This window comes from Phascolarctos cinereus, unplaced genomic scaffold (genome assembly GCF_003287225.1).
Source record: "Phascolarctos cinereus isolate Bilbo 61053 unplaced genomic scaffold, phaCin_HiC Scaffold_5;HRSCAF=322, whole genome shotgun sequence".
In the NCBI taxonomy this organism is placed as follows: Eukaryota; Metazoa; Chordata; class Mammalia; order Diprotodontia; family Phascolarctidae; genus Phascolarctos; species Phascolarctos cinereus.
Window position 1 is genome coordinate 68,500,655 of NW_027555958.1, and position 17,045 is coordinate 68,517,699.

The following is a 17,045-nucleotide window of genomic DNA, read 5'->3' on the forward strand; positions in this document are numbered from 1 at the left end:
GAACAGAAGCATATACAAATACCCATTCTATTTGGTGTCCAAATTCAGTCCTGGAATCACAATCAAATGAAGGTGCTTCATCTCTCCATTATCTCTCCATTCACATTTATAACTTGGAAAAAAATACTTTGCCTTGGCCACAACTCCCTTATTAATATTGTTTCCTTCTATTCGGATGTAAGATCCTTGAGGATCAGGACTATCTTCATTTTTGTATTTTCAATCCTTATGTTTTGTTACAGTACTTAAGACCAATTAAATATTTAATAAATTGTCATGCTTAATAAATTTTCTATTAATGATACATTCATCAAATGAGAGGTCTGAAGATCTGGATTAAAATCCCACATCAGTCATTAACTGCCTGTGTGACCTTGGGCAAGTCACCTGATTTCTCAGGGCCTCAGTTTCCTCATCTTAAAAAAAAAATGAAGGAATGGACAAGATGGTCCCTAAGGTCCCATCCACCTCGAGACTTATGATACTGTGATCCTACAGAAAACTCGGCTCTGTATAAAAGGTTCCAGTAGTCCTGGAACTTTGTACACACTATATAATGTTGAACAATTCAACCATGTTGGGGGAGGTGAGAGGAGATCGGAGGAGGGGGGAGAAAGGGAAGGAGGCAAAATGAAGCAAGAGAAAATGAGAGGAGGTTAAAAAAAATCACCATGTTAAAAGCTGCAGTCTAGAAAAGAACCTGGCTCTCTGCCTAGAAGATAGACATCTGTAGGAAAAGGAAGGAACTGCTGATTAACAACTACGTAAGAGCCAGCAGGCCTTAGCATCTAAAGGAAATCGGATCCTATTCAAAGGAAATAAAAAAGAAATCGGATCCCAACTTAGCTGTCAATTGATGGGAGATTTATAGTGTGACTCTCCTCCATCTCTGATTAACTCAAATGTTTATAGCTTTTATCCTCCCCAAATTCCCTCTTCCCTATCGCCTTCCAACCCTATTCTATTGTTGGAAAGATGAAAAAAACTCAAGACAAAAAAAAATTCAGAAGTCCCGGGCTACGAAAGAAAACGGCCTGCAGGACTGAGCCAGATGCTTGCAGGGAGTTTAACGGTGGAGAACAGCTTGTCTTCGAAGTTCACCCTGTAGTTTACTCACCCTGGATCACTAATTACATGGTGAGGCCCAGTCTAAACAGATGTTGCAGCTGAAAGTCACGTTGCTTGGATTATTCTGAAGTTCAACTTCCACTGTGTGACTGTGACATTACATCAAGAGTCACTTCAAAGGATGCTTTTGTCCTTTGAAAGGGCCCCATTACTAGATCTGAAAAAGCAGTAAACTAGAAGTCAAGAGATTTGGGTTCGAATCTCATTTGTGCCCATTATCTGTACTCTCTTGGTCAAATGACACAACCGATTTGGTTTTGAGTTTCCTCCTCCATAAAATGAGGGGCATTGGACTAGATGACCTGTAAGGAGTGTGCTGGCAAATGTTTGGCAGTGGGCTGTGGGGGAGAGGGGGCAATATGTAGGTTTTGTTGTCGTTCAGTCATGTCCCACTTTTTGGGACTCCATTTGGGGTGTTCTTGGCAAAGATACCCTTGTGGCTTACCATTTCCTTCTCTAGCTCATTTTACAGATGGAGAAACTGAGGCAAATGGGGTTAAGTGACTTGCCCAGGGTCACACAGCTAGTAAGTGGTCTGAAGTCAAATTTGAACTCAGGTCTTCCTGGTTCCAGGCCTAGCACTCTATCTATTATACCACCTAGCTGCCCACAATGAATGCAGGATACACTTTTAAGTGTAATCTGCATTATTAACATTTTTTCCATGGCTCTCTTTAGTCTAGATAATCAAGAGGACCAGTAGGTAATGTCTTAACATGCAAGTGAATTGGATTTAAGTGACTCAGGGTTGTGTAGTTACCAGCCTCACTGTCTCCTCCAGAGCCGTCTGAGTCCAATGGCAATATTTAGATCAGGACAACTGGAAATGACCCCAGATTCAGTGGAAGCCTTTTAAAGCTAAGGTCTTTCCCAGGTCTCAGTTCGTCTGAGGAAATACCCAATCAGTAATTAAGGCTAGATAAAAAAATAAGGCAAAAAAAATGGCCTCTTTTACCTACTTAAAAAAAAAAAGTGGCACAGTGAATAAAGTACCAGGGCTTGGAGTCAGAAAGAGCCCTCTCCCTGAGTTCAAATCTGGCCTCAGAAACCTACTAGCTGTGTGACCCTGGGCAAGTCACTTAACCCTGTTTGCCTCAAGTAATCAAGAACGCTATTAATCAAGCCCTGGTTTCTAGCATTCGCCTATTTCAGAATTGTAAATGCTTACACTGAAAATAGAATAATCAGCTCCCTAAGCTGATTCCAGTTAGCTCCAACAGAACCCTGTCTCTAAGGTAATTTCCAGCCTGAACCATTCATATGCCCACTGTTTAGTTTCCAGGTGAACCATGGGCAAATACGTTTAGACCATAGATTTACAGTGAGAAAAGACCTGTGAGATTCTCTCTTCCAGGGGCCCTTTTTGTGCCATGGAACCCCTTTGATAGGTGAAGCCCATGGAAGCCTGGTAGAGCCTATGAAGTCTTTCTCAGAATAATGTTTTTAAATGCATAAAATAAAATGCATAAGATTACAAAAAAAAATGGTTGGTATAACTTTTCCTATCCAAATTCAAGAACTCCCTGAAAGCTAGAGTCCCTGCTTTAGTCCCGTCCTTCATTTTACAAATTAGCAAATTAAGTCCCAGGGAGATGTCACTCATCCAATGTCATACAGATAGGAAGGTAGCCTAGTCACAAAGTCATAGGAGCTAGACCAAGAAGAAACCTTGAAGGTCACCTAGTCCAATGTCTTCATTTTACAGAAAAGGAAACTGAGGCCTAGAGAGGTCAAGTGTCTTGTCCCCAAGCCTCTTGACATATCATCAATACCTGTTACCACTTCCTTATGTATTTATGGTATAAGACTGTCGCAAGTAAATAATAGCAAAAACAGCTTATAGAGATACTTTTGTGGGGTTTTTTTTGATGACTGAGCAAATCCAGCCCCCAATATTTACTAGCTGTGTGACCTGAGCCAGTCATTTAACTTCTCTAGGCCTCAATTTCCTGGTTTGTAAAATAGGGATAATAATAGCATCTACTTCCCAGGGTTGTCTTGAAAATGAAAATGAGCTATTTGTAAAGTGCTTTGCAAACTTTACTCTATAAATGATAGCTATTGTTGCTGTTTCTATTGCTAGTATTATCATCATCAAGCCCCAGGTGAATAAGCAGGTATAATAATGACCTTTCTTCCAATCCTACGATATTACATTTTAAATAGTATCATAATACTATCATCTCTTGTTTTTTTCTTTGAGGGTATGATTTTGACAGTTCTAGTCTATCAGGCTGTCAGGAAGTCAGCCTGTTTACTTTGTCCTGTGACGAACATCCAGGTTCGGTAGCAAAAGTACAATATTATAGAGAGTAGCGCTAAGAACGAGTTTCTCAGTGCAGCAATAACACCAATCTCCACTAGGTGGCAGTGATGTCCTAGCAACAATTGCTGCCTGAGACAGCCCCCAGCGCTGATCCTGAGGCTGTGGGATAGGGAGGGTTGGGGGGAAATAACATCAATCTTCAGATAATTTCCCCCCCTTCTCCCCCCCATTTTCTCAGTGGGCTAGGTCCGCTAAAGTAACCAAGTCCCCAGAAAATCTCCTTTTCTATTTCCCATCACTTCCAACTCATAAATTGGTATCTTCCCCTCTATGTCTTTGCATACAGCCACTCCCTGCAATGCCCTCCCTCATGTTTCCACTTACTAAAACCCCTTTGGTCTGTCTTGCTTTGCTCAAACCCCATCTCTTCAGTAAAGCCTTCCCTGATTGCCTTGAACTCCTCTGGTCCTTATCGCTCACTGTGGACATTTCTAGCTCTCATTCCCCAGGCTTATCTCCTTCATCCCATTAAAAATGCTGCCCTTAAGGGCAAGATTCTCTTCAATTTGGTTAGGTTGGGTTTTTTTTTAATTACTTACAATGCCTAACGCAATGCTTTTCACATTTTATGTGTTCAATAAATTTTTTTGAGCCTTGAGATTTACTGACCATAGTTAAAAAAAAAAAGAAAATCTCACTACAACACAGGAACTTGTATAAATTAGTGATGTTTAAATGATTGGATATTTCCAAAGAAATGTAATTCATATGCTTTCAAGTTCAGTCCACAACAAGAACTAAGCTATGCTCCAAGGTCTACTTGAGTCCTAGGGGATCTGCTTTAATGAAGTAGATAAGAATGATTGGTGATTAACATTTTAATTGCATGCGAGGGAGGTGCTTCCAAAGTTCTTAAGGATGCTTAGAAGCAGTCTGAATCTGCTCACCTCAGAGGGCTGTTGTGAAAGCTAGATATGAATACTGCTCTGAAAAGTTCAATGCACTGGGCAAATATAAGAGAGTATTATTGCCATCACTATGAATAATATTAATACCGCACATACAAAAATTGTAAGCATCTCCCCCACTACCACACAGCATACATCCATCACCCATCCAATCTCGTTTACTTTGTCTGGCAAATCTTTGGTCCCTTAGATGCAAAAGCAAACTTCAACCCTACCCCTGTCTGATTTATCACAAATTATAAATTTGTGACGTCCAAATCAATGGATATTATGACAAATGGCTTAATTCATTCCATAATTCAATTCTTCAAGTAAACTGGCTTGGGCTTTCTTCACCCCCCTTCTCTACACTGTGATGAGGCCCAAGGGATTGACTTCCCTCAGAATCCTGGGCTGCATATGGGGCTGGAAGCCAGGGAATTCCTTATCATATGTCTCCCACTGACCAGCTGTGTGGCCTTGGGCAAGTCCCTTACATCCTTTGTCTCATTTCCACATCTGAAAATGAAGGATAATAACTTTTCACAGGGAGCCATACAGATTGGTGAGTTAATGTCTGTAAAACATTTGGATGGCATAAAAGAACAAATTCTTATTCATGTTTCTTTGGAAGAAAGGTGCAGACTGAATACCTACTTGTAAACCAGTCCTCTTGGACACTGTTTATCTTGATGAAGATCATCTCCCAGCTTAAAGAAGCACTTTAACCTGGTGCAACAAGCTGAGTGGTTCAGAATTTACCCACATCTGAGTAATAAATGAGATTATTCTCTTGCCTTTGAAGCACCCACTTATCAGACTATAGCAGACACACCAAAGTGGCTAAACCAGTTTGTTACCAGTTTTCTGCCTCAGAGGGATGTTATATCTATGATGAAGAAGGAAAAGAACTGAAATTTAATTTAAACCTTTGGGGCTGGAAGGGCTGTCCTTGCTTGCAGGGTTAAACAGGGAACAGAGGAGGGAGCAAGGATCCTCCCTGCTTTAGCTGGTCACAGTATCTCTGAGTCGGAAAGGACTTCAGAGGCCATCTCTGGTATAGGTGCAACCTATATGAAAGCAAGAGTTCCTTCAACAGCAAACCCAACAAGTAGTCAACCAAGCCCTGCTTGAAGACCTTCAGTAAGGAGAAACTCACTATCTCCCAAAACAACCCAGTCTACTTCTGGATAGCTTTAATTGGAGAATCTTTGGTCTAGATCTGTAATCGAGGGTAATCTTAGAATGAGAAAAATGAATAGAGCGCTGGATTTGTGATCAGAAGAAGTGGGTTTGAGGTGACAATCTGGTTCTGAGGGAGTTTGGAAGAGAAGGCTTCCATCATTGGGAAAGAGATTCCATTCATATATCTTAAGAGCCTGCCTGCTTAGATGATAGCACAGCTAGAGAATGTCTAAAAGAGGGCAGCTATGATAGTGAAAGGTCTTCAGATAATGCTAAAGAAATTGGGGTTGTTCAACAGAGAGAGGATGGATAGGCAGGCAGACAGACATAAACAAGTAGAATTTTTTAAATTAATTTTTTCTCAATTACATATAAAAATAATTTTTAACTTTTTTTAATTTTTGTTTTCTCTTACTTCCTCCCACTCCTTCCCTACCTATTGAGAAGGCAAGCAACTTGATATAGATTATACATGTGCAGTCATGCAAAGCACATTTCCATATTAGCCATGTTAGGAAAGAAAATCATAGACCAAAAAACCCCAAAACAAAACAAGAAAAATGAAGAAAGTTTTTTAAAAATAGTATGCTTTGATCTGCATGCAGACTCCATTAGTTTTTTTCTGAAAGTGAATAGTGTTTTTCATCATAAATCCTCCAGCATTGTCCTGGATCATTGTATTGTTGAGAACTTATTCACAGTTAATCTGTGACTACTGACAATGTTCTCCTGGCTCTGCTCACTGCATTTTGCATTAATTCATTTAAGTCCTTCCAGATTTTTCTGAAATCATCCTGCTTGTCATTTCTTATAGTACAATAATATTCCATCCCAATTATATACCACAACTTGTTCAGCCATTCCACAATTGATGGGCATCCCCTTAATTTCCATAGAGCTGCTATAAATATTTTTGTACATATAGGTCCTTTTTCTTTTCCTTTTTCTTTGATCTCTTTGAGATACAGATCTAGTAGTGGTGTCCTGGGTGACAGGGTATGCATGGTTTTATAGCCCTTGGGCACAGTTCCAAATTGCATTCCGTAATGGTTGAATTGATTTACAATTCCACCAATAATGCATTTGTGTCCCAATTTTTCCACATCCCCTCCAACATTTGTAATTTACCTTTTCTGTTGCATCAACCAATCTGATAGGTATGAAGTGGTACCTTAGAGTTGATTTAATTTACATTTCTCTAATCAATTGTGATTTCAAGTGTTTTTTCTTATGACTATAAATAGCTTCAATTTATTATTCTAAAAACTGCCTGTTCATATCCTCTGACTGTTTATCAATTGGAGAATGACTTGTATTTTTATAAATTTGACACAGGTCACTATATATTTGAGACATTAGGCCTTTATCCGAGAAACTTGCAGCAAAAAATATTTTTCCCAGTTACCTATTTTCTTTTTAATCTTGGCTTCATTGGTTTTACTTGTGCGCAAACTTTTTAATGAAATACAACATTGTTAAGTATTTACTATGTGCTAGACATTGTGCTAAGCAAACAAAACAATCCCTACTCTCAGATAGCTTATATTCTAAAGGGATAATACAACACAAAACAGAGGAGTGGGGAAGTGAGGAGGGAATAGCGACAATGCTTTGTGTAGGCAAGAAGGAGGAGAAACCTAGAGAGTGAATGCAGGCATCAGCGAGCTGAAACAGGGCTGAAATCCTTCCTAAGATGGTGATCCCAGGGACAGAATCATCAGTAAAGACAGCAGGACCTCACAGCAGAGTTATCTCCATGGTGCACAGTAAATAGAGCGCTGGGCCTGGAATCAAAATGACCTGAGTTCAAATCCAGCCTCCAACACTAACTAGCTTTGTGACCCTGGGCAAGTCATTTAACTTTTGTCTTCTTCAGTTTCCTCATGTGTAAAATGGAGTCAATAAATAAAAGCACCTACCTCACAAAGTCATCTTGAGGCTCAAATGAGATAATATTGGTAATGCACTCCGAAAATCTTAAAGTGCTATCTAAATGCTAGCTATTTTTATTATTATTATTGAGATACAGAGGAGAAAAAGTCTAGTCCAGGCATGAGTGAGATCTTCCTGGGGAAGATTCAAGGGGATGTAATAACCAGCTTCAAGCATCTGAAAGATTATTAAGAAGGAGGACTAGCTTGGTTCTACTCAGCCCAAGAGAGTAGATCTAGAAGTAATGGGTAGAAGCGGCAAAGATAGAACCTTAGGTGGATGTAAGGGAAAACTTCATAACAATATTGTTGAGTCATTTTCAGTCATGTCCGACCCTTCATGACACCCATTTGGGGGTTTCTTGGCAAAGATACTAGAATGCTTTGCCATTTCCTTCTCCAGCTCATTTTACAGATGAGGAAACTGAGGCAAACAGGGTTAAGTGACTTGCCCAGGGTCACATAGCTAGTAAGTGGTCTGAGGTCAAGTTTGAACTCAGGACTTCCTGACTCCAGGCTCAGTGCTGTAACTACTGTACCACCTAGCTCCTTATATGCTTAAGATACTTCATAATAGATAATAGCAATAGCTGCCATTTACGTAGTGCTTGTTTTATGCCAGGCAGTGTGCTAAACGCTTTACAATTATCTGCTTCGATCCTGAAGGTTAGGTGATATTATTTTCCCCATTTTATAGGTAAAGAAACTAGGGCAGACAGCAGTTAAGTGACTTGCCCAGGGTCGTAACAGCTAGTAAATGTCTAAGGTGGGATTTTAACTTAGGGCTTCCTGTGATCCCAGTACTCTATTTACTGTGCCACCTAGCTGTGTCATATCCTTTTAAGTATATAAAGTACTGGTCCTTGAATCAGAGGGTTAATATCTCTCCACTCTGACTTCTTTTTCTTTCTCTTCCTCTCGCTCTCTCTCTCTCCAACCCACCCACCTCCATTCTCCTCTCCTTACCCCCAGATGATTCAAAGTCTAGCTTTCCAACCCTGGGAAAACAAGCCAGTTCAATCTTCCTTGTCTGAATGAAGGTTAATGTGAAAGGGTAGCCCTCAACATAGCTAGTTTATGTGCATTTTCCCTGCTGTCCCTCATGCCTGGAATCCTATCCTTCCGCATCTCTGCCTCCCAGTTTTACAGGGTTGCTTCTAATTACAGCTAAAATTGCATCTTTTATAGGAAGCTTTTCCTGGTGCCCCTTAAAGGTCCCTTTCTTCCATTGGTTATCTCCACTTTATCTTCCACATATCTTGTTTGTATATAGTCACTTGCATGTTATCTCCCCTGTTAGAAGTGCAAGCCTCTTGATAGCAGGGACTGTCTTTCTTTCTTTGTGTATCCATTGCTTAGCCCAGTACCTGGCATATAGTAGGTGCTTAATAAATGCTTGTTGACTACATTTAGATGGATGTATATGTATCCATTTAGGCTCCATTTTCTTCTTTTTTTACTGAAGATTTTTTTCTCTTTTATTTTTATAATTTAATGTTTTACTTCCTCCCAATTACATGCAAAAACAATCTTTAACATTCCCTTTTTTGGTTAATTTTTGAGCTCCAAATTCTCTCCCTTTCTCCCCTCATTGAGAAGACAAGCGATTTTACATTAGTTAAATGTGTGTAGTCATTAGGCTCCATTTTCCACAAATCAGTACCTGTGAATTTCACTCTTGTGATTTATTAATTACCTTTGTCTTTAGACAAGTTGTGTGTGTGTGTGTGTGTGTGTGTTTTCTTGCCATCAGTCCATTCTATAGGCCTTCCAACATTGACTATTTCCATCTCGTATTATCTTTGCCAGTTTGCTAGCTATGAATTAACTACTTGACCTTTCATTCCTCTTATTATTAGTGATCTAGAGCAATCTTTCATCCAGTAGTTAAAACTTTGCAATTCTTCCTTTAAAAGCTTCCTTTAACAACATATTCATTGGGAAATAGCTCTTGGTCATATAGACTTAAATACAAATTTTATTACTGCCCTATTTCCTAGTATATAAAACCAAAGTTCTGCTGCCTAGCTTTCAAGGCCTTCCACTGTCAGGCCTGATATCTCTCTGATCTCTCTCTATATATATTTCTTTTTTTTTCTTACAACTCCCAGACACAATATTTGGTTGCTTACAAAGATACAACATTCACTCCCACCTCCATACTTTCATACATTTTGCTCATCTCATGGAGAATGCATGGGAAGCAATGTGGCATGATGGAAAGAATGTTGGACATGAGTTCAGCTCTCCTTTCTGACATAGTCTGTGTCTCCATGCGTGTCAATCTCTAAGTCTCTGTATCTAAAATGGGAAAAATAGCACCTCTAGGACAACCTCAAAAGTTTGTTGTGAAGCTTAAGAGTGATGATTCAAGTAAGAAACTTTGATGATGCTAAACAACTCCAGGAATCTGTCAGCTAGAAGGCCCAACTCTCTTCCTACTACTTATAGAAATCCTATCTATCTTTGAAGACTTGAAATTTGGCCCACAGAATCTCAGTTACAAGGGACCTTCATGGCCAACCAGTCCAACTTGTACCTGAATGAGAATCCCCACTTCAATATATCCAATAAATATCATCCAGGTTTTGTTTGAAGACCTCCAGTGATGAGAAAACCAGCTAGCATTCACATAGCACTTTTGTGAAGTACTTTACATGTGTTATTTCAATATATCTTCCCAATGCAGTCTGTTTCACATCTGGATAGCTCTTATTGTTAGGAAATTTTTCCTGATGTCAAAGCTAAACTTGACTCTTTACAACTTCCACACATTGCTCTGAGTCTTACCCTCTGAAGCCTAGGAGGATGATTCTAATTTATTTTCCACATGATAGTCCAATAAGAAGAAAGATATAATGTTCCACACTCAACCTCTGCCTTGAGTCATTTTTTCCTCCTCCTGGCAAAATATTCTCAGGTTCTTCAATTAATCCTTATATGTTAACAATGATGACCCTGGCCACTACTGCCTAAAGGCCAGTGTTATATTTTACCCCAGAGTTCTCTGGTATCCCTAAGGGACTTTGGAGGGAGTCTAGGTTGTCTGCTATTCACTCCAACCCCACTGAAGGTATTCCCCAGTTACAGGAGGTCTGTACCCAAGTTCCACTTAATGGTTAGATTAACTTTTACAAAGGAATAAGTACTCCCAAGATACAGCAAGAATAATTATACAAATATTCCTTCCAGCACCTAGAGGCATAACACCTGTCACCATCACCACCATCATCACCCCCCAGCCACCTCATACTCTGGGAGAGGAAGGGTATTAGATTCACAGATTAGCTCAGTTCTTGTATAGCACTGTCCTAAATTTCAAGTCCAAAACCCTCTTTGGGCTTTAGACCTGGACACTCTGGCTTGTTGGGGTTTCTTGCTGGGCTGGCTAATTGCACAACCAACCTGAATCCTGCTTACAAGGTTGCCAAGGCTTGACCTCCCAGTTATAGTGAAGATTGAACTGCCTGCACATAAAATTGAGAACAAATGAAACAGACCAGACTAAAACCCCAAGCCCATTTTACTGGGTGAAAGGGGAGGGGAAGGGAAGGTAGCCCTTCCCACACATCCCACCCCACCTCCACCAATTCAGTTCATGATGCCTTACTGTGAGTGAATTTAGACCTTAGACCTTTCTGTATGCAGCTGTCCCAATCTGGTCATTTGTAGCCTGGTCCAGTGTTGAAGCCAATGCAAAGAAGCTACTCCCATCACCCCCATTCCTAATATAGAGAATTTAGGGTTTTTCATTATTCCAGTTGTCCTTCTCTAGGCCTTCTCCAGCTTTTTCAATGTCCTTACAAAAATATGATGCCCAAAACTGAACACAATACTGCAAATGTGGGCTGGCTAGGGCAGAGCTCTCACTCAGGGCTCCTGCCAAAGCCTCACTTCAGCACAAAGTAAAAGTATTTTGTTATGTTTCCTGTTATTTCAGGTGTTACCCTCTTGTCTCCTCACTAAATAACAGTTTCCACGAACATAGGGACAATGTTTTATATTTAATAATAATGACAGCTCACTTCTGTGCAATGCTTTACAGCTTTTCAAAGCTCTTATTCATGTACTTTGTTTTACATCATCCTCACAGCATCCACATGAGGTAGAGAGGTTTCATGTGGGATAAGATAGATAGCATACAATCAGCATCCCTAATTTATAGCTACAAAGTTAAGTGATTTACCCAAGATCATGCAACAGATAAGGCAGAAAGAGGGAGAGATTGGGCCTACGTACAAATTCCAGCTCTGATCATTACTACCAATGTGGGTAAGTAGCTTTATTTCCCTGGGCCTCAATTTCCTCATCTGTTAATTGAGAGAAACTGATCTAAATGATCTCTAAGATCCCTTCCAGCTCTAAATCTGTGATTGTGAGACAATAATTGAAAGTAGTAGGAAGTATTCTGACTCATCTTTTTACTACCTGTCTTCTATGTTCCAAACAGCACCTAGCATTTAGACATCTGGTAGATGCTCAATAAACACTCATCAATTAACGGATTGATTTCTTGTGTCTTTGGCCACCCTTTTGAAACTTATCGTTATGAGAGTCAATGTGCTACAGTAGAAAAAGTCCTGGCTCTGACATCGGGGGACTTGGATTTAAACCTAAGGTCATTGGGCAAGTCATTTAACTTTCCAGACTCCAGTTCCTAACATATAAAATGAAGGGGTTGAATTAGATGGTCTCTAAAGTCCTTTTTACATCTACCTAGGACCAGATGGGCAAGTCATTTGACATCCCTAAACCTCAGTTTCCCCATATGTAAAATGAAGGAATGGAGTACATCACTTCTGAAGTCTCCACTACCTCTATCTATGAGCATATGATCCTGGTTATTTTGCTGTCATCCATCTGAGTGGAACTGACTTGCCCTCTGGTAGTCTTTACTCTAAGTCTTTGCTACCATGATGTGGTCTTGGTATTAGATGCTAAGTACGGTGCATAGAAGGTGCTGAGGATACTACCTTAGAAGCAAGTATGTCCTCTGTAGCAGTTCCAACCCTAACAACTCTATAATCCATTGGAGACAGAGAGCTAGTTGGCTGATCTGAGATGAAACAATGTCATTTTGACATTGATCTGCCTCTCCTGGGAGCATATAGCCTTCTGGGTAATGTATATCATTTGTCATTCCACTGGGGAGGTAGCAGAAGTTGATGGCAGCGCGTAGCTTTGCAACATCAAGAAGGAATTTTCATTGCTGTCAGTGTTTCCCCACTACAGAGCCTCAACCAGAATCAACTTCCAAAACAAATACAGAATCCCAGAGTTGAAAGGGATGGCCTCTGAGTCCCTTCCAACTCATCTCCAAGCAAGAATCTTCTCTACAAGAAGTCTGACAAATGTTCATCAAGTGTTTGCTTGAAGACCTCAGGTCAGGGGGAGGCCCCTGACTTGTGGAGCAGCCCATTCCATTCTCCGATGCCTCTAGTTGTTGAGAAGTATTTTTCTGGATGCCAAGCCCAAATCTGCCTCTCTACAACTTCCACCCACTGCTCAGAAGCCTACCCTTACCCCAACACCACTTCACCACTAAATAACCTTTAAATCCTATCTTCAGAATAAAGTCTGAACTTCTGTGGAATGGTGGAAAAGGTACTGAATTTGGAGCCGAAGGACATAAGTTCAACTCCTGGCTCAGATACTTAGCAGATGTGTGACCTTGGTTAAGTCATTTCATTTCTTTGAGTCTCAGATTCCTCACAGGGAAAATGTCTCTCTCCCTAAAGGAGGGAGACATTAAACCCCTCATTTACATGGAAGGAAATTGAAAGGATAAGTGAATTATCCAATGTCACAAAATTAGTTAGTGACAGAAAGGTGACTCACACCCAGGTCTCCTGACTCCTAGCTCAGTGTTCCTTCCATTGAACAAATCCACAGTCTTAGGAAGAGGCATAACTTTGGCTCTTAATTGCAACCCAACTGTTAGTCCTAGCACACAGTATAGATGCTCAGTAAAGACTTTCACAATTGAAAGTTGGCTTTTCGCTGCAAGCCACTACAATCAATGTTTTATTTTTCTGAAGAGAGGGAGAAAAGGAAAAAAAAATCTTCAATGTCATGTTGACATGACCTTAGATATCAAGTCTTTACTGGGAATCTAAAAATAACAGTAAGAGCAAGCAGTTTCAGAATCAACACGCTTTCAAATATCGAGTAATAAAGATTACAATTTTCTAAGAATTTCTGTCATTTTTGGAAAAAATCATTCTTCTACTTGGCATTGAGGAAGGGATTGATTACATACATACTTATGGCTTTTATAAGTTCTGAGCATCCTTATCTCAACTCCCACTCTCACTGACTCTGGTCTCCCAGAGCAAGGCTAGCTATGTCTACTCTTCAAGGTTATAGCAGTAGTGCCTGAAGAATTAAACACATCTCTCTATAATGCTGTCAGCTTGAGCCCCTCATTCCAATATTTTCTCCCCAATATCGATCACCACCTAGTATTGCCCCGGTATTATAAAACAATAGCAATAATAATCATAATAACTAATATTTATGTAGCACTTACTATGTGCCAGGCACTGTACTAAGTGCTTTACAATCATCTTATTTGATCCTCTCAATAACCCTGGGAAGTAGAGGCTATCATTATCCCCATTTTACTTTTTTTGGGGGGGGCAAAACAATTGGGGTTAAGTGACTTGCCCAGAGTCACACAGATAGTTAGTGTTATGTGTCTGAGGCCGGATTTGAACTGAGGTCCTCCTGACTCTAGATCTAGTGCTCTAATTGGTACCACCTATGTTCATTAATTAACCAACTAACATAAATTAGCTTTTACAAAAGGATATTTACTGAGAAGATATAACAAGAACAAACGCATTTACCCCAACATCTGGAAACATACTATCCTTTCAAGCACCTTGGTACCTGGGGAGAGTGGACTAAAATTTAAAGCAAATCCTACATAGCTTTCTCCCCACTGAGTTCATTTCTAAATATAGCATACACTGGACAAGACAGCATCTGAACTAGTGCTTGGCTCCTACTCTGCAAGGTTGCACTGGTCCCTTGACTGGTAGCCAACTTTACTTTGAGCTCCCATTACCAGACTTGTAGTAGCTTATTCTTCCTAACTTTTGAAGCTTGCAAGATCATAGCCATCTCCAATCTTCTTTCACTTAAAAGCAAGAAAGAGCAAATGCAAAGAGGTAAAGAATAGAGACCTGTATTCAGGACCTTGTGATTCTCAGTGGAGACGTTAAGGCCAAAGACCTCTCTCCCAATCCAGAGGCTTACGGCAATGTGTCTTCCCTTGATTACAGCCAGGGAGGAGAAAGAAAACAAGCTGGTGTCTCTAAATGTATTCTCACTTTCAACTCAGTGCCAATTAAAAGGCTCCTTCATGTGTTAAGCAGAATGGAAACAATCCTTGCACATTCTCAATTCCACACTGGAATTACATCAGCAGAAAACATCGTGCATCCTCATAAGGACTCAGTTCACATACCTACTAATATATGTACATGTTGTGTCCCTGGCTAGAATGTAAGCCATTTGACAGCAAAGATTATTTCATTTTTCTCTTTGTATCCCAGTGCCTAGCACAGTACCTGGTACATAATAGGATCTTATAAATGCTTATTGATTAATTACCAATAAGTTCTCACAAAATTAAGGGAAGAAAATCCTCCCAATGGTTTAACAGTGATACTAATGCTCTTATAGTCACAGTTTCATGGTTTCGCTTTAAACATTGTATGAAAAGCCTCTCCATATCTAGTCATTTAACTCAACTTGAGATACTCTCCAGCTCTAAATTCTATGATTGTAAATGCTGATTATTCACACAATTGAGGGGAAGAGACAGCATCACAAACTTAAAGCTAGAAGAAGCTTTAGAGGTCATCTAGATTTATCCACCACTATCTCATTTTGTAGATAATGAAATTCTGTAGAGAGGTCAAAGATAAAGGACCAAATAAAGACATTGGACTTGATGATAAGGAGGTCATTAGTGATCTTTGAAAAAAAGCTGTTTTAGTAGCGTGGTGGGACAGAAACCAGATTTCAAGAGATGGAAGACTAAATGGTGATAAAGGCAAAGCAGTGAGGACAGACTAGTCTTTCTAGGAATTTGGCAAAAAAGGAAAGAGACAGACCAAATTATAGCAAAGTCAAAGGCATTCTTATTTTTATTTTTTAACATGCAGATTTGAGCATGTTTATAGCTGAGGAGAAGGAACCAAATAGCTAACTAATCAAAATGTCACTTATATTTGGCTTTGTAATGTATTTTGAACATCTAACTGAACATCATCACAAGAGGATTTTTAGGTGGAACTTGGACAACAAATAGCCACAAAACGAAACAGATTTGTCAGTATTTCTATAGCAATTTATTCACACTTAACAATAGTACTTAGACACATTTGTCCCCAGTCTCTATGAAGTATTGGGAATAGCTTGTAAGAAAATGAAGTCAGGAAAAGCAGCTGGATCAAACCAACTACACACAGAAGAAAGTCATTCTGAAAGTGACAAGACTTTGAAGCCATTGAGAGATAAGGTTTGAAATGATCTGAAAGCAGTAAAGATATCAAATGATTGGAAAAAATCCTGGATGCTTTTAAGTGATCAAGAACTCACAAGAAGCTATTAAATCATATGCCTACTTTCTCATTTCTTTAAAATCTTTAAGACAATTATCTACCCACGTCAAGGGTATCAATGAAAATAGTAGAGAACAAGGAAGCTTGTGCAAATGATTTCCTGCAACAACCATATTTTTTCAGTCACACAAGGGAAAAAATAAGATCCTGATATTTGTTGGTTGTTGATAATTTTAAAAAAAAAGTATTTGACTTGCTAGACCAAAATAGTGCCTTAAAGGCTCTCCCCCAATAAAATGTCTCTCAGACATAGGCTAGACTCATACTAGAAGCTTTGATAAATGCAATGAATAAACAAAAAGGCATTTGTTAAGCCCTTACTGTATACTAGGCACTATGCTAAGTGCTAGGAGTATAGCTACAAAAAGCAAAACATTAGAATTCTCAAAGACGATTTAGGTCAACACTCTTTTGATTATAAAAATGAGACATAAAGCCGGGAGTCATGTCCTCACCGAAGGAGTTCACCACTGTCATGGAGGATGCCTTTCACGAGTCTAAATAGAAGAGATGAGTTCCTGTAGGCTCTGGTGTTTGTGGATGACAACGTACTGATTGCATCCAAGTCCCAGGACATTACAGGACCACCTTGCTGAGATCTACAACAATTCAGAAAGGATCAGCCTACTAGTCCACAAAGGAAAAAACAAAGTAATAGAGAAGAACTATTGTCCAGATGATGACATGAAGTTGGATGGATAGCCCATCGAGTTTGTTAATCAGTACTTCTATCTTGGATAGGAAATGGCAACAAACAATAAGCTGGGCCTAGAATAGGAGAGAGAGAGCTACAGCTGTACTGTATTCGGGGAATTGCACGGGGCTTTAAGCAATTCCCAAGCTGCTTCCTGACCCCGAGCCACTTTAACATCAATATTCTTTTAGGGATGTTGCACGGCTTCAAATCACGGAACACTAGATTGCAAACTGTGGTGACTCAAAGGACAATGGAAAG

General features: G+C 39.7%; 1 long non-coding RNA gene across 2 annotated transcripts in view; it reads right to left on the bottom strand.

The window, feature by feature from the left end:
* The window catches only part of LOC110217638 (uncharacterized), a 79,394-nt gene extending 62,706 nt beyond the window's left edge, over positions 1-16,688 (bottom strand). For both annotated transcript variants that reach the window (XR_002327107.2, XR_002327104.2), the window contains exon 1: positions 16,546-16,688. This is a non-coding gene — a long non-coding RNA (uncharacterized LOC110217638). The remainder of the gene's footprint in view (positions 1-16,545) is intronic.
* Positions 16,689-17,045: the final 357 nt, after the last annotated feature.